This window comes from Melospiza melodia, chromosome 6 (genome assembly GCF_035770615.1).
Source record: "Melospiza melodia melodia isolate bMelMel2 chromosome 6, bMelMel2.pri, whole genome shotgun sequence".
NCBI classification, from domain to species: Eukaryota; Metazoa; Chordata; class Aves; order Passeriformes; family Passerellidae; genus Melospiza; species Melospiza melodia.
This window is the reverse complement of record NC_086199.1, coordinates 20,066,493-20,089,169: the sequence shown is the minus strand read 5'-3', so window position 1 is coordinate 20,089,169 and position 22,677 is coordinate 20,066,493.

Sequence of the window (22,677 nt, the reverse complement as noted above, 5' to 3'; positions counted from 1 at the left end):
AAAATCTTGTGAGTTATAAGCAAATAGCATACTTCTGGAAAAAAATTATCATGTTCCTCAATTGGTGTCATTACTTCAGTTGAAAAAGGAATAAAAGGTTTTCAACTTTACCACTTATCTTTAACTTAAAAGTCAATGAAATCCATTTGAAATAATGGCTTACTGTAAAAAACCCTGCAGATAAGTGGATAAAATGATACAGAATCCCTGCTTAGCAATTTGTCCAGATATCTAGATAATTTTTCAAGGCTTTTTTTTCCATTTCTTTTCATTGTTAGATTAGAAACTGTGATTTGTGTTAGATTAGAAACTGTGATTTGTTTTGTGTTTTCATTAATGATGTGAAAATTCCATAATACCATGTTTATTTTCTTAGACAAACTTCTTATACTTACTGTCTTTATATAAGGCACTTTTTTTTTATTGTGGTCTAAATAAACAGATTGTAAAAAGAAATCAAATAATATAACTTGGAAAACAGATTATAACAAATTTTTAAAACTTGAAGTAGTTTGGGTAAGTTTCTATATAGACTGACCTTACATAACAGATGAGTTCTTATTTTATCCAGTTCTTCTTATGGATCCTACAAAACCAGTAACTTTCTTTGATAATGGGAATCTTTTCTCCAATGTGCATTGTTGCTTTGTGAGTAACACTTCATTTTACTGTGAATCTATATACATGTGTGAGAGATGAAGTTTTGTGCACCTACGCACAGTTGGCATCCTAGGAAGTTTGACATTGAACTGGAACGTGGAAGACATGTACCATGCTATTGAAAATGGTGTAAACCCTGATGTTAAACAGGAAAACAAACTTGCTTAATGATGCAAAAACAAAGGCCAAAATAATCTCCAGTTTAAGGAAATTCAATACATTTCACTCAATAAATGGATTCAAGAAAATTCAACTTCTGCATGAAAACACCCCAGAAGGTGATTAGGCTTAAAAACTCATCTTCTTCTCTGTCCTTGTTTGCTTAAAGTGCTGCGCAAGATGTGAAGAGTTGCAGAGTTTACAAAAATGTTTCCAGTGTCTTCAGTGGACTGTTCAAACACTGCCTGGAGACTGAGGAACTGGTGGAGAAAAAACTCCCTTCTCTGGTTTAATTTTTAAAAGATGTAGTTCAGGTGAGTTTTTCTGAGACAGTAATGGTTTGAAAAATTCTCTCTAGATGAATTAAATGCTGGTAAGTAATATTTGTTCTTGGAATGCAGCAATTGTCCCTGAAATTACTTTGATGAATATTGAATTGTATCTATTTTTACTTCATTGTTCAAAGCTTTTACAGCCCTGTTCAGTATTTGTTCTTCTTATAGTGGTCTTTTGAAATACTGAGATTTTGTATGTCGCACCACGGCACAGGGTAGAACAGTACAATTATTCCATAGGGTTTCAGTTTGTGTACTGACATGCTCAGCAGAGAGCACACCCACACTTTTACACATGCCCGTCACCAATGGTAATTGCTTCTCTTCCTTTCTCTGTTGGACCAATCTGTTTTTCCATAACACTGACTATTTTAATCTGAAAAAAAAAGCTAATTTTAATTATTTTTTTTTTTTTGCATGGTAGTGGGGGGATTTTATTTTCGAAAAAATAAAGGTTTAACTTGTCTGGATTTCTCATCCAGAGCCTGAGCTTCAAGCATCCTCCATTCTGAGACAAATTTACCACGTCAGACTGGCTCAAGGGATCAGGCTTGCCAGATTCCTGCTGCAGAGGTGAACATGAAAGATCCCTGACTTCTGAGCTTGGTGTCTATCACTGGATGCTCCTCCTAGAGTTTGTGACCATGTAATTCCCAATCTGTTCCCTATGTCCAGCAGTGCTGGAGATGGAGGTGAACTTAAACTATGCCCCTGTGAGAGTCTGGGACTTCCTGGAAAATTGCAGCACTGAATGTTTTGGTTTTTTCAGGGAATTGCTTATGGGTTTTATTTCCCATTCTCTCATTTTGGAAGCTAGAATGTTTATTCCAAAATGGGTAAATTATTTTTACAAATTCACATTTTCCCAAGTGGCACTTCTGACTTTCAATTACCTCCAGTCCTTGTCATATCATGTTTATTTAGATACACATGCCAGGTGATAGCTCTAATCTGTCATTTCTTGGATCATTCCAACCTGTTTAAGCAAAGACTGATTTCAGTATCTGATATTCAGTATTCTGTAAAGCTGCTTGGTCTGATTACCTATTGTGAGCCAGGTCCTTGGTTTTAATGATAACAGCAAAATACCTTAATGAGTAGGATGTGCCACTTCTGCTCTTGCAAGTTACTTTGCAAAGAAGTTTCCTCAGCGTGTCAGCCAGATCCTTATGATTGATTGTTGTTTGATTCATCCGGTTGATACCATATTTTCTCTTCCAACAACTTACGAAAGGGTCTGAAGTAAACATCTCCCTGATGCCTTTGCCTGTGAAGACTGACTAAATTTTTTTCTGCAATGTCTTTATTTTCTGTGAATTATCCCTCTGTTTCCCTGAGTTCAAAATTCTCTCCTAAAAAGACTGAATAATAAGAATTGAACAATACTGTTTTTTAAGTTTTCCTTTTTGTTTAATTGCTTTTTAATTTCACTTTGCCTTTTATTTCAGTCTTCCATACCTAAGTCTACTTCTTGGTAAACAAAATAGCATATCTGCACTGCAGGCTGCCTCTCAAAGGCAGGAAAAATAAGCAGAGAAAGTTTTAACTAATAGAAATCCCCAAGCAAAAATCAGGATTGATTTTCTCTGTTTGTTTTTTATATAGGACTGTAAACATCTTTTAATAATGATGAGTGAACTATCCAGTCATTTTGAATTCTTACATAGATATATTTATCTAGAGACTTTGGCAATTTTCTTTCAAGAGAAGATTTTTTTTTTCCTTCTTGGGCTTGCATACAGTTAGGAAAATTGTCAGGCTACACGTAATGTGAATAAGGGGAATAAACCTAGGAATATATATGACTGTGAGAACAAAAGCCAGCAAGCAGGAGGAAACCAGCTTTTGCCCTCTACCTTCACCAGAATAAATAAAAGAATTCAGAATGGGAAGACCCAAATACCAGGTATCAAAATCATTAATAATGCAGTTGCCATACAATATATTACTTGTAAATTCCATTTAAAGGGCATGTCACACCATTTAGTACAATCCATTAATCAATAGCTTACAGAAAAAGAAACCATCTGTCTTGGTCTGTTCCTCAAATCTAAATGTCCAAACAAGCAGAGATTTGTTCAAGTTAAGTATTAACTGTTCCAAAGCAAGGGAAGAAGCAAGATCATCCAAAAGAGAGCAAAGATGGTTGGTTACTTTCAGCAGCGGTTGATTTCAGCATGAAACTAATAATCTGATTTAACACTTCACTGCTTACTGCCATGAATATGTTACAGATCCCTGTTAAAATGCAATCTTTTTACTCAGAGAATGAAATTTAAAATACAACTTAAAGATACTTGCTAAAACTGAGCATTGTTAAATGGTTATCTTGGAAACATACTGTAATAGACATCAGCTTGGAATGATCTGAGAGACACTTGTACATTTGGCTTGCAGTACACCTAATAAGAGAAAGATAATTTTTCCTGACCTAATTGGCTAAGTGGTCTCAGTGCTAAATTGCATCTGTCATAATCTTTATGTTTTTGAACTTGTGCTCTGGCATATGAACTTTGTGCTGGTTTGTGGACTCCTGAGAAACTGATCTACAGAAAATTGGAGACTGACTGCAAAACACCTGCTGGAGCTGTGCATTTGTAGGATATCATGTCTGAGGAAAGGTGACCCTGTGCAGAACAAGTGACGTGAGCAGCCATGTGGACAGGCTGCTGTTTAGGACAGAGCTTCTCTCATTTAACAAGACAATATAAGACATACATTTGTCTTCCCCTCAATTGGTTGTGGGATGCTGTGGACATGACAACTTCAGGATTGAGCCTCTCTGATGGCCCTGAATCTTGAGAAGCATCACTGGTTCTCTTTATCTCATACGATGATCATGAGTCCATCCATGAGTCCAATGTGAAAAGATAGCTGAACCAGCAGAATATTTACACTAGCATGTGATGAACCTGAGCCTCCACTTTAAACCCAAAACTGGGGTTTCACTTAGCTACTGAAATAGGAAGGCATTTACAAGGGACTTGTCTTGTTCTTTCTGCTTCTCTATATACCTCTGTTTACAAGATGAGTTGGGACTGAGAAAGATCAGATGTGTGTGCTACTCCTGGTATGGATGCAGTCACTTTGATTGAAACCCATCCCAAAAATGATATATCTCCAAACCCCTGATGAGACTCCAACTGATCTGATCTCCCAGATAGCTCTGAAGTGAACATGAGCTTAGTAGTCTGAAGAAAAAACAGCCTAGGTATTTAGCTGGATCTTGGATTTTGGCCTGGAAGCAGACTGAGATATAGAAACCCGAGCCATGGTATTTGCAGTCATTTGCTATACACCTTTCCCAAGGAAAAGGCTTGCATTTGGATGATTCTGTCTCTTTTCTTTCATCTACTTTGAGTCCTATTCTAGCCCAAGAGTAGAGTGGCCTGAGTCAGAGGGGGTCAAGGGTTTGCTCCTTTACTCTTGCCCTTTCCCACTTCATTGGATGACTCCTGGCATTTTATTGAGAAAGCTGTGTGGCATTTTAACTTCTTATTGATTATAAAGGAGGAAAAAAAGAAAAAAGAAAAGAAAGAATCCATACAGTGAGGTCTATGTATAGATGTTACTGTGCATCAGCACAGGGAGTACAATTAACCTTAGAGAGCAGTAGCAGTAAAAAGGAGCAGAACAAACTGAAATAATAAAGCTGGCTCTGCACTCTACCATGGTGTCATGGACAGATTGTGCTGAAAAGCATTAGCACTGCAGAGCTTTCAGGTGAGGAGGGTTAATTATCTCTCTGTGAAACATTCATTACAGCACCTGGAAGTACATGGAACTCACTGGGCTGCAAGTTCGTTGAGAGGTTCATGATCCTTTGTAGCAAACCCAGAGTCATTCTGGCGTGAAACTTTTTCACTTTGCTCCGTGAGCATCCAAGCTCTGCCTCCTACATGCTGCTGTGTTGATGCTTTTTCTCTTCTTATTCTTGTGATTATGACTTTGGACTTTTGCTGGTTTTGTGCAATATGTAGCACAATGGGACCCTGATATTAATGTGAAGCCTCTGGGTGGAAGTGTGATCCAAATAATGATGCTCGTGAGCAGCCAGGACATTCTCACTGAGCTGTCTTTTAGACTTTGACATTTCTTCACACCCATCTGGCCATACTCAAGTGTGAGCTTAAGCTTCTTTTCTTAACCTTTGCACTCTAGTTTGCTTTTGCCATTTCACCCCAGTCCTTGCTCTTGCTAGTTTTCATGCTCCATAAAGCTGGCTTAATTATCTGGGGGTTTTTGTCACAAATACTCTCTGTGCATTCATTTGCTCATCTAGACTTTCACAGAGTAGTTCAAACCATCAGCAGAGACTTTGTCATTACAACCTCCTCTGTTCCATGTTCACTCTGATACCTACAGAAATTCCCATTTGAAAAGACAGTCAGGGAACTGGACAATACATACATAAAAAGCTTAACAATAGACTGGCATTGTATAAATAAAGCCATAGCTATAGGGTATTTCTCACTTTTCTTCCAACACTTTCGTTTTATCTCTGTAGCAGAAGGGGCTGCCGCGTTCTGCTGGATGTTCTAAACGTGTGTGGGGCTGCACTGCAAAAAAGACCATTATTCAAAACAACCTCTATATTTGCTTTCTTAATCTTTGTTCAGACAAGGTTTTCATCCTTCCTAAATTATACAGCAGATTGACTGCTGATGGCAAACATTCATGTGTTCACGACAGACAAATTCTGTTAAAGCAGCCTCTGAGGGCTGGGAGATGTAGCTTTGTATTCTTTGAGATAGTAGACAAAATTTAATCTATTTATTCTGCCTGCTGGTATTATTAAAAACAAACAATTGACCCTCCCCAAAAGAAACATATAAATGAGAAACCAGTATTTCTGTATTTAAAATGAGTCCTTACTACCTGGAATTTATGAGCTGCTTCTCAGAAAGTCAACTAGATCAAAGCTGGTTGAGCAGGAAAGGCAAAAGAAATATCCTGTATGTGAGTCTTCCCATAGTTAGTGTCAAACTCACTTATCTGAGTGGCGTAAAGCTTGTAACTCTTGGAGAGCCCCACAGTTTAATTTAGAGGCACTCAAGGAATTTGTTTTCTTCCAAAGTTAAGTCTCAGCTGGCTGGGTATTTTGACAAGCATGTCTGAATTTAGACATGTAAATCCCAGTTAATCTTTCTCTGCATGTGAGGTCCCTGCACTTCCCCCCCTTGAAGTCAAGAGAGAAAATTGAGACACAACAGGGAAAGGACTGACAACTGTGTGAGGACAAAGATGAGATCTGCTGTGGGATCAGTGGGAACTAGATTAGACAGGATTTAAAGTTGTAACTGCTGAGGACAGAGAGGAGAGGTTTTTGTCAAAAGTCTGTGAGGCTGTATAAAAAGTGAGATGTGAAAGGTTGTGAGTAAGAAGAGACTAAGGATTAACAGGTGGAGCAAACAGTGGTAAGGAACAGAAAAACAGTCAGACGATAGATGAGGTACAGAAAGCATCAGAATTGAGCTGAGACTTGAAGGTAGCAGGAAAAGTAGAAACTCAATAATTATGGAGAAAGACATTCACTGATGGCATTCCAAGGGAACTGCTTAGTATCAAAGGCCTCGTTGTACGCCATTACCTGGTAAATAAGGCCAGTAATGCAGCCTGAGATTGCAGACAGTGGTCCATGTAAGGGAAAATAGCGACCAACAACGAACAGCTTCAGAAAAGTCACTGTGGTCACTGCTAAAAGTTCAAGGGCCATCGGAGAAATGTTTGACAGGATTAATTCATAGAGCAAGAAAGACAAGTGCAATGGGAAAATGAAAAGGATGGAGGAAAGTGGACTGAAAAGAAACAAGTATTTTTCTCCCTGTTTTCTGGAGCATCCAGGTAAATGTGGCTGCTACTGTTGATGTCTTCCCTCAGAGCTGAGGGCCAGCTATAGAGCAGCTGCTGATGGCATGCCTCTGTGGTTGTGAAGAAGGCCCAGTGATTGTCAAGAAGTCTCAGTCATGCCCAAAATTTTAGTTTTTTCCCTAATTCCCCAAATTCTTTTCTTGTGTGAAAATAATGGAGCCTGATCCTCATTGCAATTTTACTCATAATGGTGAAAGTAAATTAGATCTCAATCTATTTTTCTCCAGCTTGTCATCCAAACTGGTCCTGTATATACTCCAGAAAATGGAAATGATTCCTGGTGCAGCAAAACTTGGCTTTTGTTTTGCATTTTTAAGAGAGTAATGGCAGTGTCTTCTTCTTCAGCTAACAATTGTTCTTGTTTCCTCTCCAATCTAAATCTTTGTGTAGCTGCAAAGAGTCAATAAGTAGGTCAAAGAGTGTCCTACCAACTCCAAAAGATTTTCAGAAATGCTTGTTACCCAGCAAATTTCCTGGAATTTTAGCAGCTTTAATGCCTGGTCCGCTTTGCTGAATGGTTGATTCAAAATGGAATGCTAAATCTTTATCAGAAAGCCCCAAAAGTAAATACAGAATTTTTGTTTTGATGCATAAATTATCAAATAGATATTGATGATTAACAATGTTTAAAGTATTATTGCTGTTATCTGACACAGTTTGATTGTATAAATGACCTCAAAATACCTTCCAATGCAGTTAGATTTTGGAAGATTCGATGCGGGCATGAGGAAGGCAAGCTATCAAAAAGGAAGGCAGATGTATTAGCAGCATGACTGAAATATTTCAGATTATGATGATAAAGTATTTTGTTATTTCAAAATCCAGACTAAATATTTTTCCTTCTCTTGTTTCATCACAACCCTTTAAAAAATATTTTTATGTCCCCAGGTTTGAGGATGTGATCATGTTAACACTTGCAACTCTGTCATGATGGCTTCAAAACAAGAGGAACCACCAGGAACGAGAAGGAGTTATGGACTATGCCAACATTTATATTCCAATACTTAAACCTAAATCAACCAAACAAAACATCCTCCCCCTCACCCCAATGAATGGAGCTCTGAGCAATGTGGTCTGGTAAAAGGTGTCCCTCCCCTTGGCAGAAGAATTGGAACTAGATGATCTTTGAAAGTTCTTTCTAACCCAAGCCATTCTTTGATCTGTGTGTGATTCGATGAACCCATCAATTAGCCAGTTCTGCTCTATGTTGCAGTAGACTACAAGTCTGTGCCTAGACAACAGGTGTATTCTGCTGAGAAAAATCACAAGTTTTTATGTAATGTTCAGCTGCGCTCTTATATGCAACTTGAAATTGCATAAAAAACGAGAGAACTAATAAGTTGCAGGTAAAGTACCTGCCTTTGAACTGAAGTCTGACTTGACTAGTGACTTTATATCTAGTTTTTAGAAAAACACCACACTATGCTAGTTCTCAAATTTTTATTTGCTATGTACAGTTAATGTAACATTCTTAGCCATTGCCAAGTTGTGAAAAATATTTTTCATTGCTGTAATGATGATGATGATGTTGGTGATAGCAGTGTTTTTAAGGGAGAAATCAATGAAGTCTTTATAACATTTGATTTTTTTAATGTTATTTTGTAGGCAAAAGGATGCCACTTTCATTATTTGCAATGATTTCATTTTACCCGGTCGGAAATTTTAGTGGAAAAATAAGAAAGGGAGGTTCAATGCTCTTCTTCTGCTGCTCCAACCAAAATGACATCACAAGGATACACCAAGTGAATGTAGGCAGTGAAGCTAGAAATTTCCAGAGGCAATATGCTAGTTTTGATTTTTCTTTCTGTACAGTGTAAACGGTGACTAAAAGTGCATGCAAGACCCACTTTGATTTTTCAAGGAATGTGACAATCCCATACTTAATGTTTTTTAAATCATGGTATTTAGATCAGTTGAATGGCTTTTCCTTCATTTGTCACAACCATAATTAGTTTATTGACTAGAACAATGCTACTAGTGAATGCCCTATAATTTCTTCTAATTAGAAGAAAACCTTTTGGTTAATAATGAAAATAATTAATCTCCTTTGAAGAAAGGACTAGAAAGGAGTAAGTTGCTTGATCGTGAATTGTGAAAAGTTAAAAAAAAAGACTCTAAAGTGAAAGCTATCTTCCTTCTCAGTTTTCAAGATTTCTTTTGTCCACAAGTGATTTATGCCAACTTTGTAGGAATAACATCACTGAGGCAGCTTGCATTTTGGGTAAGAAACATACTGAAAGCATTCATTCAACCTGATCTGAGAAATCAATAGGAGTAGAAGGTGATTAGGAAATAAGCTGTGCCTCTTATCTGTCAGTTTGGCATCTGAAAGTCCATCAATGTAGCAAATTGGTTAAAAGCCAAAGTTCTGGTTCAAAGCTATTTAAAAAGTTGCCACAGATTCAAAAGGATTTCACATTGTGGTTTGAGACCAGGACCCTTATTTAAGCTGTACACTAGTATTTCCCTCTAGGGTAACTACAGTGGTGCTCAGGATTGAGTGATTCAAACTGTAGAACATGTGTGGGATTACAGAGCTGTACTGGAGTTGGACTAGTTGGTTCTGAGTAAAAGAAAAACTAGTTCCAAAATTTCTATTTTCTGTTCTGCTTTAAAATTCTTTCCCCTCTTCTTTTCTAGTTACATAGATAAAACTACTACTTGGGTTGAGATGTAAGATACCTGGTCTGTCACAAGGTCAGGTGTGATTGAATTAGTTCTAGTCTAGCTGTAGGGAGTGTTAGAAATTTCATTATCAGACTTTTGTTCAAAAGGCAAATTGGGTCAATTTGTACAGAATAGGTGTCAAGCACAGGAATTCTGAAGAGATTTGATGGAATCAGAAAGTCCCATCTCATAAAAAGTTTTTAATTCCAGAAATTGAGAAGCACTGAGGACTCATGAATCTGCTAGAGACTTTGCTGCTCTCAGGACTTAGGTTATGTGCAAAATGGGCTCACATAACTGTCAGTATAAACCTTCAAAATCAAGGAAGGGTTCAGATTGGTTGCTCTTTACAGTACTGAAGATGCAGAAATCTTTCCTTCTGTGGATCATGTAGAAATACAAGTGGATCCTTTCCCCATATTCAAAAGCTGGGTGGGGGTTGTTTTATTTCTTCTTTCCTCCAAAAGCTTTTTCTTTGATTAGACTAGGTAAAAGGTTAAGAAAAAGACACTCTTATAAGGCAATACTCACAGGTATCGCTATCCCTCTGTCCCTGAGCCTTGTTTCATTATGGATGTCAGTTGGGTTTCCATGTTTGGGCCAAGTTTTTTCTGTACTCACAGTGATAACATGAACCATTCTGACCTCAATTCATCAGTTAATGGGGCTTTACAATAAAGTGAAATTCTCCAACAGAGAATAATGCTACTATCACTGTAAGTGATGTGCAGTGCTATGGTTTATTCTCTGTTGTCAAGCAGAGAAGGGGATGAACTCTTCATCTCATCTGTAGGAAGCAGGGTGCTTGGAAGCCTCTGGTAAATCATTTATTTTGATGAGCTCATTTTCATTTGAGCCTGCAGCATTTGATATCCTTCTGTTATTCCCCTACTGAACATTGTTGAAGCTGTGAGTAAATTGCTGTTTGTATATATCAAGTGATATGTTTCTGCACTTGTGTAGCATCTGCCAACAAGGAACTCAAAATACTATACAAACTTTAATGAGTAAGTTTTCACAACACTCCTGGGATGTGCAGAAGTACGGTTAACCTGATATAATAGATAAAGAAAGCAAGATGCAGAGAAATCAGCAGACATATATTCAGAGTCCTGCGTCTACCTGTGTATATATTTTCCAAACTTTTGTTCATACATAAAGAAAAAATTCAATACCCCTAGAAATGCAAATTGAAAATAGTGCATGCATGTTCCCTTTGGGAGAAAAGGATTTAGTGAGCGAACACCTCAGTATTATGGCATCCAGAAATGCTCCAAATTTATGAGTAGGGATACAGGTATTTGCAAGACAAAACAAACCAAAAAAATCCCGAGTACACTCAAAGACTCATTTCTTCTATGAACACCTGGAAGCCAATTTGGGGCTGACAGCTGTCACATAACTAAGAGAAATATGGGCATATGTTCTGTGAGGGAATAGGACTCACTGGGAGAAACCACAGAAGCTCAAGATAGCCTGTTTTAAATTAGGAAGTGTCTCTTGTGGTCAAGAGACTTCTTAGAAAAGTGCCACTCCAGTCACTGATATTTTTATGGCAGTGAAATATGCATTATTTTGAATTATTTGGGCAATAGATTTCCCTTAAAGAGTCAGCTGTGGGTCCCACGGGCTCTATTTCCTCACTGCTGCCCTCCAGGTCGGCTGTCGAGCCCCGGGAGCTGCTCTGCCCTCCCTGCTGGGCACTGCCTGGAGACGCCTTGGAAGTGAATTATTCCTGTTTTAAAAAGCAACGGTAGGGGATGCTGCCGGGTTAAAAACCCAGTCCTCCTTGCTTCCCCCTCTCCTATGGCCTTTCCAGGAGAGCCCACACCACCTACCAATTTTATGAGCAGAAACTCAGCAAAAACCAAATCAGCTATATTTTAGTCAAACACAAATCACTAATTAACGGTCCATTCAGGTCACTGTTAAATAATTATTTTCCACTTTTATTTTCAAAATGGAAGTTATAATTTTGTATAATACCACTGCAAAAAGTAATGTGAAGGAGCCAGGTGGTAAGAAGTTTATTCGGATTGTTTCTGATCTCTCAAATGAAAAGGTCTGAAAAGTTCAACACCATGGCAAAACAGATATTTTCCATGTTCCTAACAATTAGTTTTGAACAATTAGTTCAGAGTGAAGGAGACACATAATGTAAAAAAGACCTTCCTCCAGGCATTTATTAAATGTTGGAAACTATAAACTAACTGTGTCTGAGAAGTTACGACAACATCTAAAATAAAATTGCTGCTGACAGATTCCCAGAAAAATAATCTCCTGAAAATCTAAGATAATTAGTTATTAGAGTCTACATATTTATGAGTGATTTGGGCTGGGAGAACATATTCCTTTTTCAAGCTCTTATTACTGAAATCTAATTCATCTGGATTACCACAGAGGTTTGTGAATGCTTTAGTGTTCCTTATCATAATCAAAGATGTGATAAGGCTGTTGTAATCCTGAAAGAATCTCTGGTAATAGTGTTTGTGGCTATTCCTGGCAGATAACCCTAATCAAATGCCAGGTTTTAGGGCATTAATTAATTGTCCACAGAGGTCAGAAGAAAATGTTTCCTCCACTGTACTGCAACAATTGTTAAGGTACATAATGTATGTTGGAGTGAGTTGGTGTATGAGAATTAAACTTTTCTTTGAAATTTTATTTATTTGTCATTTATTTATTGCCGTCTGGCAGGGCACCAGACTCACTGGACCATGTAACTAACTTGGTACAGCAAGTCTTACGGAAAAGTAATTCTATTCAGACATGCAATACAATGTTAATCCTTAGATCTTGACAACAGACAATATGTTCTGAGAAAAACTGTCTTATTAACTCTGCTAATAAATGTGTCTGTGCTGGAAATGAAAAATAGATTACCTCGATACTTGAACTACTGGTAGAGAAGAAATACACATTTCATGCATGAAGAGGAGCTGCCATGTCTTTTATGAACTGCAAGCTGGATTTTTTTCTCACTGATTTCATATTGTGTACCATGCATGGATGCCACAAAATCATGACAACTAGCAAAAATGAAACTCTTTCCTTTCCCAGATGTCTTCCCTCTAAAAATTATTCAGTCACATTTGCATGTTTAAAAATGTCATACCCCAGCATTTAAATGAGTAATACATCCCTTGAATAAAATTTGCTCCTGATATAGGTCTAGTGATAGCAGCACAGTTTAATCAGCCATGCATTTGGATAGCTGATTCACTCCAGAAGATAAGAAGCTAGAGAGGGAAATTAGCATTCCAGCTCCTTTTAGACTACTTAAATCTTGTCACCTTAGAAGACCCCATGACCCTGATCCCAGTGACAGTAGAATGACAAGGATTTCTGTTTTGCCATGCTTCTCTCAAACAGTGTTTGATTTATGTGCTGATCAAACTTTAGTGCTCCTGTTGCTACAGATATCAATTTATCTTATCAATTGGCTGTAAATCTATGCAGACTTTATGAAATAGTGACCTCAGACTACCATACTCACTATCTTTAATTTTTGTCGTGCTGATGCCTAGCTGAAATCACCCCACTGGAAAGAAAATTAGAGCATTTGTTGACTGTCACTAAGTAAATACTAGTCTTTTTTATAATAGCCATGGCAGCAGGAATGAGGCAAACAGAAAAAAAAAGTGTTCTATTTTTCATAGCATGTAAAAATGTACTATTTAATTTCTAATATACAACTCACTGCCATGTATTCTTATAACAGGCCTTTGGATAGGCTCATTGGTGTTTTTTAAACCTGAAAGCCCAGTGTGATCTGTGGTGAAGGAATCCTTTTCCACAGCTGAGGGGGTGCTCAGGAGGACGCCTGAATCAGCAGCTGCCCTTTGTGCAGCCTTGCCCTTTCTGCCCAGCTGGGGGGAGAGGCTGCTGGGAAGAAAGGGGTGGAAGAAGAGGAAGAATTTCTAAGGTTACTGTTTGCTATCCCTGCTCAATCAGTAATGAAACAGATGAGGAAAAGAGAGAAAAATAAGAACTAAAATTTTTAAAAAGGAAGCTTGTAATGGACAATAGTCAGACTTGAAGCAGAATTCAAACAATATCGTGTCAAATATGTGTTTATTCCAATTAACTTTGTGACAGGCCCATTCATGCAGATTTAAATGTAGCTCTTAATTGGTGTACTTTCCAGGGCATGGTAGGTGTTTGATCATTTCAGATAACAGAACAGCAGAAGGGAAAATTAAACTGACAGAGTGCAGAGAGAGAGGATGAAATCCACATGTGGCATGGAACAATAAACTATTATTAAAAACGCTACTAATCAGATCACATGTATTCGTTATAGATTTTTTTCTGTCTTATAATATTTAGTTATTGTGATTGATTTTGCAGCAGTATTTCCCAGAGTGATAGAGATTAAAGCCTGATCATAAGGCCTTGGCTGTACTATCTGGTTTTTTTTTTTTTTTAGCGTTGGCTGTACTGTCTGGATGGGAGACTGGATGAGGGGCTGTCCCTTATGGGCTGTAGCAGGGGAGGTCATTCCTCGGTGAGAAATGAAAGAGCCCAGTGCAGCAGAGACCTTTGCATGCCAACCCTGGCAATCACAAAGTATGCAACTTGCTTTAGGTTCATACTTACGTGCTGTTGACTTTGAGCAATTCAAGGTTAAACATGTGCTAAATGCTTTGCTTTGCATGCTGTGTCTGAAGCAGAGGGAGGGAGCAGTGACAGGTTCATTAGCTCTCTAGCAGGTGCCCAGCTTCCCCTTCATTGCTGTGTTATTATTTAGGCCAGCAATGATCACAACAGCCACACTTTCAAGAAGCAATGTGAAGTTCCTTAAGACAGCTCATTACAAACAAGACATGCTCTCACGTGCCTGGAAAATAAAACCTCTGTATTTGCATTTTCCAGAAGACTGTTTGCTGCAAAAATTTGAAGCAATCCATGGACCTTGCCTGTTGATACCTACTGAGAACATTCATTGTCTCCAGTCATTGTTACAACATCTGTTTCCCATTTTGACAAGTATACTTATGCTTCTTCACTCCCACCCCTCCCTTTCACATCCCTCATCTAAAGATAATGAATAAATTACAGAGAGATGACAAACGTGTTGATAATCAAGATGAAAAACAAATGAACTAGAAGCAGTGTTATTTCTACATGAAGCTGTAAATTGCTTTCCTTACTTGTGCAGTGAAGCTTCTGGCTTGCCATCTAAAATATGAGAACGTGAGAAAATTGTTAGAAGTGTTCTGCGAGAAAAGGGTCACTAAGAGAGGCAACAAAGCCTTTGGGGTCCCTCACCTTTCTGGGGAGAAAAAAGAGATGAGAGAAGAATCCATAAGGGTTAAAAGCAAGGTGAGAACCAGAGTAGATGGGGAGTCAGGATAGTGAAGATGGAGTTAAAGAGTTTAATTTTAACTAGGATTTAATGAGTGGATATTTTGCTTATGAAAGCAAAGGGCTGGACTGAGGCAGAAGACAGAAGGCACAGAGTGGTCGGACACTGGGCAGAGGGGCATCGGGCAGAGGGACATTGGGCAGTGGGACAGCAGGCAGTGGGACACCAGGCAGTGGGACACCAGGCAGTGGGACACCAGGCAGCAGGACACCGGGCAGCGGGCTGGCCAGCGCCTTATTGTCCCCTCAGTATCTGTACTGCAGGTGGCCTTGCAGCGCCTGTCACACTTCCCTCGTTTGCTCATTTGTAAGCTCACTTTGCTGCTAGCTTAGGGCACATCAAAGTATTTTAACCTTGACGCTCCTGAGGTGTTTAATGGAGTAGAACCCCCGTCACCTTCTGTGTTCTCTGCTCTTCCAGACATAGGGTCTGCCCACAGCCCAGCCAGTGCAATCCTCCCCCCACCCAGAGTTTTATTCTTCCAGTTGGCAACTGAATTGGCTGGCAATGCCTCTGAACTCACAAAAGCTGTTGTATTAGCTTAGTGTCATGCCTCTGTAGAACAGGAGTATGACAGCACTGAAGGAGTGACTTATATGTTGGAACATCATCTTTGGCACCTATAAATTAGAATAAATTCAGACTTTTCAGTAAAATTATGGTAGCTTATATGATTTTAAACATGATTGCTTGAGAATATGTTGAAAATTTGCATAGTGATATCAGGATTCCCAGCCTCTGCATTTTAATCAGCTCTCTTGAGCTGAAATGAATGCACTATATAGCTAAATAATTAAATTACATTAAACATTATTTACCTAAAGGTTTGCACAATACCTCTTTCCAGAACATGAAGGGCTGTGAAGTGGATTAATCTGATTCATCTTTTGGTTTTAAACATTTCATTGCTGTATGGCATTCTTGCTCATTAAAATTCAAAACTGGATAAATATGAAATTACTTCAGCTCACTGAATTTTTATATTTGGAAAAGACTGAGACATATACAGAAAACAATCCCTTCATAAATAAATTGTACTATTATTCCAATATAAACACTTTTTTTTCTGCAGTGTGATAATCAGTTGGGGTGGGCATAGTCATGAGAATTATTATAATTAGCATTTTTCAGCATTGGGCTATTTGGAAAGAGCATTGCCAGTTGGTGTGGGATCCATTTCAGAGAATCATCAACCTTGTTACACACATGAGGAAACTCAGGCAAAGGTGAGGTAACTGCTCCCTTTCAGCAGAAAGGGGCACTGAGAGAATTAATCTGGGGCATTTACAACTCAAAATGTAACACTTTCTTCTAAACTTGGAATAAGTTAATTAACTTACAAGTCCATTAGTAACTCAAGTCTGCAGTTTGGAGGCTGTTCAGTTGCCTGTCTGACATGACTGGCTGTCTCTGTCTGGCTCCCACTGCAATCGAACCTGCAGCTCAGGAGCAGCCTCACTGTTGGCAGGTGCAGCCCTTCTCGAGGCCTCTGCACGCCTCTTTTCCTTCTTGGCTGGACTGTGAGTGTTATTCTGGGGCCACAGACTGCTGCCCTGGGCTGAGGTCAGATTCTAAAGGTCGAATATAGGAGTTAAAAGATCCCACCAGTTTACACCAGTTCAAGCTTCTGTCTGCCCCAGACCATCCCTCCTTCACCAGCATGTTTTAGACTTGGCAGCTTATTTTGTATGACTCCTCAGATTTTAACAGAGAGCTCCCTCATTTGGAGGACTTTGGTGGGGACAGGGCTCTCAGTAAGAGCCCTCGTTCATGACATTAACAGATATGAAGTGTAGGCGTTGTTATAATCCCATGGTGCCTCCCTTGGAGAGCCATCTGCTGCTCTCTGACCTAGTGGCATTGCTTGAGAATATTCCTGATGGGGCTGAAGGCAGGGCATCGCTCCACAGGGTTTTGGAAGATGTTGGGTGGGATATTTAGCAGGGACAGGGATGAATATAAGGAAACCAATGGGTTGAATGACTGTAAAACACTCTATCCTCAAGTATCACCTGGTGCTGCAGAAATGCTCTGAGTCTGGTGCTCGTTCTGCAGAGATGAGCAATAGATTCTGCCAAAGCACAAACAGCCTGATAGACGTAGCACTTTGAATTCTCTTTTTTACTTTTTCGTTTCCTGAGCAGAGCTGTGAGCCATGATAACATAGTGCCAATTATCCATATAGCAAAGAATCAGCAGCAGAAGCCTCTAATCACCCTTGAATTCTGACTAGGTCCAGAAGTTTCAGATATGACTAAACACTTCTCCTTTGAGATTATCCCCTTGATAACCAGATCAAGGAGATTTCCTAGAAAAACAGGAACTTCAGAGCCCTCATTTGAATGCAGTATTATATGTTTTTTTTAAGATTCATAAATACTATTATAATTCCCCTGCTACTCAAATATTTTTATTCTATACCTCTTAGGAACATGTAAAAAGCACAAAATCCACTAAAATTGGTTAACCATATGTGATTAGATCAAAACTTGTTTCCACATGAAGAAAATACTGAGGATTTCCTCCTCCCTTCTGCTTGAAACAAGAGTTCAAAGAAACTGTACTTTCAGACACTATAATTAGGTTTGATTGAAAAAAAGAAAAGAACTTTTTCTTCTTAATTAATATAAAGCTTCCTTGAGAAAATTTCAAATGCACAAAAGAGTGATTTTCTTTTCATTTGAAAAAGCTTCTAATTGAAAAGTTAAAAGGCCTTTGAGGCCAGTAGTTGCAATGGGAGCACAGCTGAACTTTTTTTGGGGAGAATAATGCTATTATCAGAAACTAATCAGCAAGAATAGTTCAGTGGGTAAGAAGCTATCTTTGGACTCACAGAACAGCGAAGTTCCTTTGGGGAACACCAAGTTAATGAGAAGCAGTTTTCAGAAAATAAGAGTGTTTGTGGTTATAGCTTCAAGTAAAACCTTTTGGCATTTTGGAATGATATTTCTGAGTTTTAAAATTAGCTGAAATCGTAAGATATTTAGCATTTAATTTGGCTTAAAGGAAAGATTTTCAGTTGAAAGAAATGTTTGGGTGAGCAAAAGATGTTCTCTCTCTCAACACACATAGTGCACAGCGATCTGCATCCCTGAAAGCCTCTAACAATGATATTTGCTATCAGAATAGACTGAACAATGTGTTCGGTTTTCCAACTAAAACATCTAATGTTTACATGACTTGATTTTTTTCAGAGCTTGGGATTTATCTTCTGGCTCTGCAACAGAATTCCTGGAAAACTTTGTGGACTTGGATGCAGGTTCATAGGAGGAATCACATGAAATTTATATCAGATTTAGGCCAGGAAGTTTTAAATCTGATCAACTCTATCTAAGTTTAGCGATGCTAAGATTCCAAGAGTGCCTTAGTTTTTAAGTAGTGTTTGCCCAGGTGCTTGATGAGGTGCTGCACTGTCGCTTACCCTGAAGGTCTGGCTTCTCTCTAAACCCAGAGTTGCCTCTGGACTCTGTCTCTCAGCTCTCTAGCCAGTTGGATTTGCTCCGAAAGGCATTCTTAATACATGCTTTAGACAAAATGTAGTGCAGCTCCTGTTAGCCTTGACAGCACAGATGAGGCTTCCTGAGGGAGGTTGCCTCCTTTTCCACTGAAGTGTGGGTGTTCTGAGGCCCAGGGAACAGAGGGTCAGTGGGGTGCCTCTCTGTTCTCTGTCCAGAGAAATGTAACTTGGAACAGGCTTGCATTCACAGGAAGGTTTCACAGAGAATTCTTTTGAGATTGATTATAGTGACACAAAGAAGGAAAAAAGTTAAGTCCTTGATTACATCAACAGATTGTTCCCATTCCACAGATATGAAGTGACATGCTTTGAGTTTTCAAATCTAGTTCTTTTCAGACTGCAATGCAGGACTTGTCGTCAGGATTTTTTTTTTTTATTATTATTTTTTTTGCCAAGGATGTGAGAGATCCAGGCTCAGTTTCTCTTAAAGGGACCCCACCCACATTAAACTTCCATCTCTGTGGTAGTGCCTAAAATCCCAGACTATGTTCTGGCAGGAGTCCACTCTCCAGGACACCCTGTTCTAGGTGTCGTGTGACCCATGGCCATCAGCTCCTGCACTGAGCAGGCATCTGATGGGACTGGAGAGGAAGCTGGATTACTGAGAAACTGAGGTGTCCATGGGTTACCAGTGGTTCATTAATCTTCTGCTCTCTTGGCACTCTGGGGCTTTTGAAAGTCAAGACAGGTTCACTGTTCATGTAGATGGACTACCAAACCAGATAAGTCTCAGATTTTTTTTTTTTTGCAGTGGATATTGTATTTCACCTACAAAGAAAAAAGAAAGTCCAGTTCTGTGGAGAAAGGCAAAAAATGGTATTCTATCCTTTACCCTGCCAATAAAATATAGAAAACATTCTCTGTGTCCCTAATATTGCACTTTCCTTTTGTTTTGTGCTGTAGGAGAGGCCCAGAATTCAGAAATATGACTAATCATCCTGATAGAATAAAATTAATAACTTTTTCTCTTCTGTCTTAATTTAGATCCTGTGAGACTACTGTAAAACATTCATTGAACATACTAAAGAATAGCTAAAATTCTTAGTATTCCCTGTCATTCAGACTCTTCGGCAATATTTGCATTTTTCAAATTGAATTCTTCCAAATTATGGCTTACTTTTACAAAAATATAATTATTTATTATCTTACAGATTTATTTCATATATTTTCCTGTTAATCTGGAGGATGTAGCAATATTCCAACCCAGGAAAATAAAAAGTAGAAAGTCAAGAAAGGGTAACAGAAAAACTGAGTAGCCACTCTTATTAAAAGTTCAGTGATTGCCATGAAAGAGTATATAGCTACTTCATGCATGAAAGGTAAGAAGATGCTGAAATAATCATTGTGGTAAGAATCCTTAAAGCCATTTTGACATTTTTAAGTGATAAGTATATCAAAGGAACAGCCATATTTGTGTGAAGGATTCTGTCTCCTTAGTACACACCTAAGGAAATCTTTATATTTTCATTTAAAGAGACTTGCAAATTCCCCTATCACTACTGACTGTGGAATGTAAGTCTCATGCATGAGCCAGTTTATTTCCTGTTGTGTAGGTGAGTACTTCAGTCATGTTCTCCATTAAAGTTTCAGTTCTAACCTCACCTGAGGACATAAAAATACATGCTTTGGCAGGTATAAATACTTTTATATGTTGGTTCTAGAAAACTGTGGGACAAAACTCAGATACATGAATATAAATTGGAATCTGACAAGAATATGAATTGGTAACTCTTCAATAGATATGTATAGAGAAATTGAAGAAAAAAACCCCAACAAAACAAACAACAAAAATCAGGCCAAAAAGGTTTTCAGGAATTAAGATCAGCAGATGAGGATTTGTCCCTAAGAACATACTTGAAGCATTTCTTCTGAGCAGCACTTCTCCTTTGACAATTACTGCTTAGATAATTTCACTCATCCAGAGATCCATCCCTAGGTGTCTGCCTGGGTATTCTAATCAAGAAAGATGCATTTTTCTTTCAAATTATTTTCCAATTCAAGGTAGTCCTTGTGTCATTGTGGAGGAGCATCTTCACTTACATGCTGGGCTACCTGGGTTTGTGTGGCTTCTAGCTCATCAGTCTCAGACAGAAGAAAATTCAGATTGGTTTCTCACCAATGGTGCCTTATGCTGTAAATTATTTTTTTGGCATATGCAGCTGGTGCTCTTCATGATTCGAGCAGGAAGATCTGAGAGCTACTAAATTCTACTTGTACATGTCAGCACATGCCTCAGTGGCCTCCAGGAGAGGAAAGCAGTAGAGTCCTCACAGAGTTATTAAAGCTTTGTGTCTTGTCTCCTGGACAGGTAATCGAGTTCAATCTTTCACATTCATGCTCACCTGGTAGGTAATTACTATGAGGCAAATACCCCATTATTTAGCTAAATAATAAGCATGACACATACTCTTAGACAAGATAGTCCTATCAAAACATTTGCTTAAATTAACATTTTGAAATTAAGCAGGATTCAAACAGGCTAGATAACCTGGAAAGGAATTTTTTTTTAAAGTCTTTTGTTTGAGAAGGATTTGGAAGAAGAGGGAGCCTGAGGCACAATAATGTAAAAAGACCTAGGAAGGAGTGAACTTGATATGAACCAGAAAGAGGAGACCCCACCTGTACACAGCTTACAGCAGGCAACCCTTTATTGCAGGAAAATTTAACATGAAGATTAAACAAGACTAGAAGTCAAAACTTCGTACTCAGAAGTGATCCTACTGGGAGACATGATGATGTGGAAAATGTTTATATGGCATTTTATGTCTTTTATGTGTGTTCTGGGAAAAGAGAGACGCTTTCCCTCTGCAGGACTGCCCATAAAGCATGCTTCACCTGTGTACTCATCGCTTAAAATTAAAACAAAATGCCTCATCAGTTAGGATAACACCATACTGCATTGTCAGGGACTAAATTCCTGTTGTTAGGTCTCAGTTTGAAGTACATTATATTTTAATTACATTCAGTGTATGATCTAGGTTTAGTAGGGCAAAAAAACCATAAAATCCTAGGACAAAACTATTTAAACAGAATAATCTCTGAAGCTAATTACACGTAATAGCCAGTAAGGGGAGATTATTTCCCATTTCTTAATATTAATATATTAATACATGTTATTATTATATGTATAAGGCATATTAATATATTTTCTGGCATGATTTTTGTATTTAAAGTATAAAATATTTGAAAGAGTGAGATTTAGAAGAGACTACATTACTAAAGCAGACATAATAATTAACATTTATATAATGCTTCATAATGCACTAAAAATTTATAGTAATTTTACTATGTAATACATATTTATTAAAATGTTCAAGCACATACTTTGTTTTTCTGCCAGCGTTATCTTTGCTAATATTACTTGTTAGCTCTACTAGCTAACAGGACTAAAATGATAATACTAAAGCTCTTTCATATACTTTTTTTTTATTTTATCAAACTTTTCACTGTTTTTAAAAAAATTAAAGTTTGTCAGTTCACTTTTCTTACATGGTGAATTCTACTTTATCTTTTTTCTAGGGGGAAAAAAGTAATATATTGTAAATAACTAAAAAAAGAGAAACATAAGAAGATAAGAAAATGTTTGTCAGTCTTTTCTCCACGTCTTTTCCCTTTCTTAGTGTTTTCTGAAAGTTTTATTATTTAAATGCCATAAGCATTTTTGAAGTTCAGGTTTGAAATATTGTTTGATTTTTTAGTGTGGGGAAATTGTTGAATCACTTACTAAAACTTGGCTGCAGAAAAGGTTGGATAATGTGTTTGTATTTTCAAAGTGAAAACTTTTGGGCATTCACTTCAAAGTAATGTCTTAAGACTAAATGTAGTTTTGTTTTATTTTTAAATAAAGGCGTGTGAAAACAGTGTGTCAAAATTGCTGTCTTTTTATAAAAATTATTTCCTTCCACCGGCAAATCTGGATCACAATCAAAATTCGTAATTCAATTCTGTTCCCAAGCAGAATATTTCTGTCAGGAGTAATCTAAGTTTACTGTCACCAGCCAGATTTCAGCCTGCTTTCAAGATCTGGCACGTTCAGAGCTGTTTGTGGGGAAGCTGTGAAAGATAAAAGGAGAGTAAGTCCATGTACCCAACTGATCATT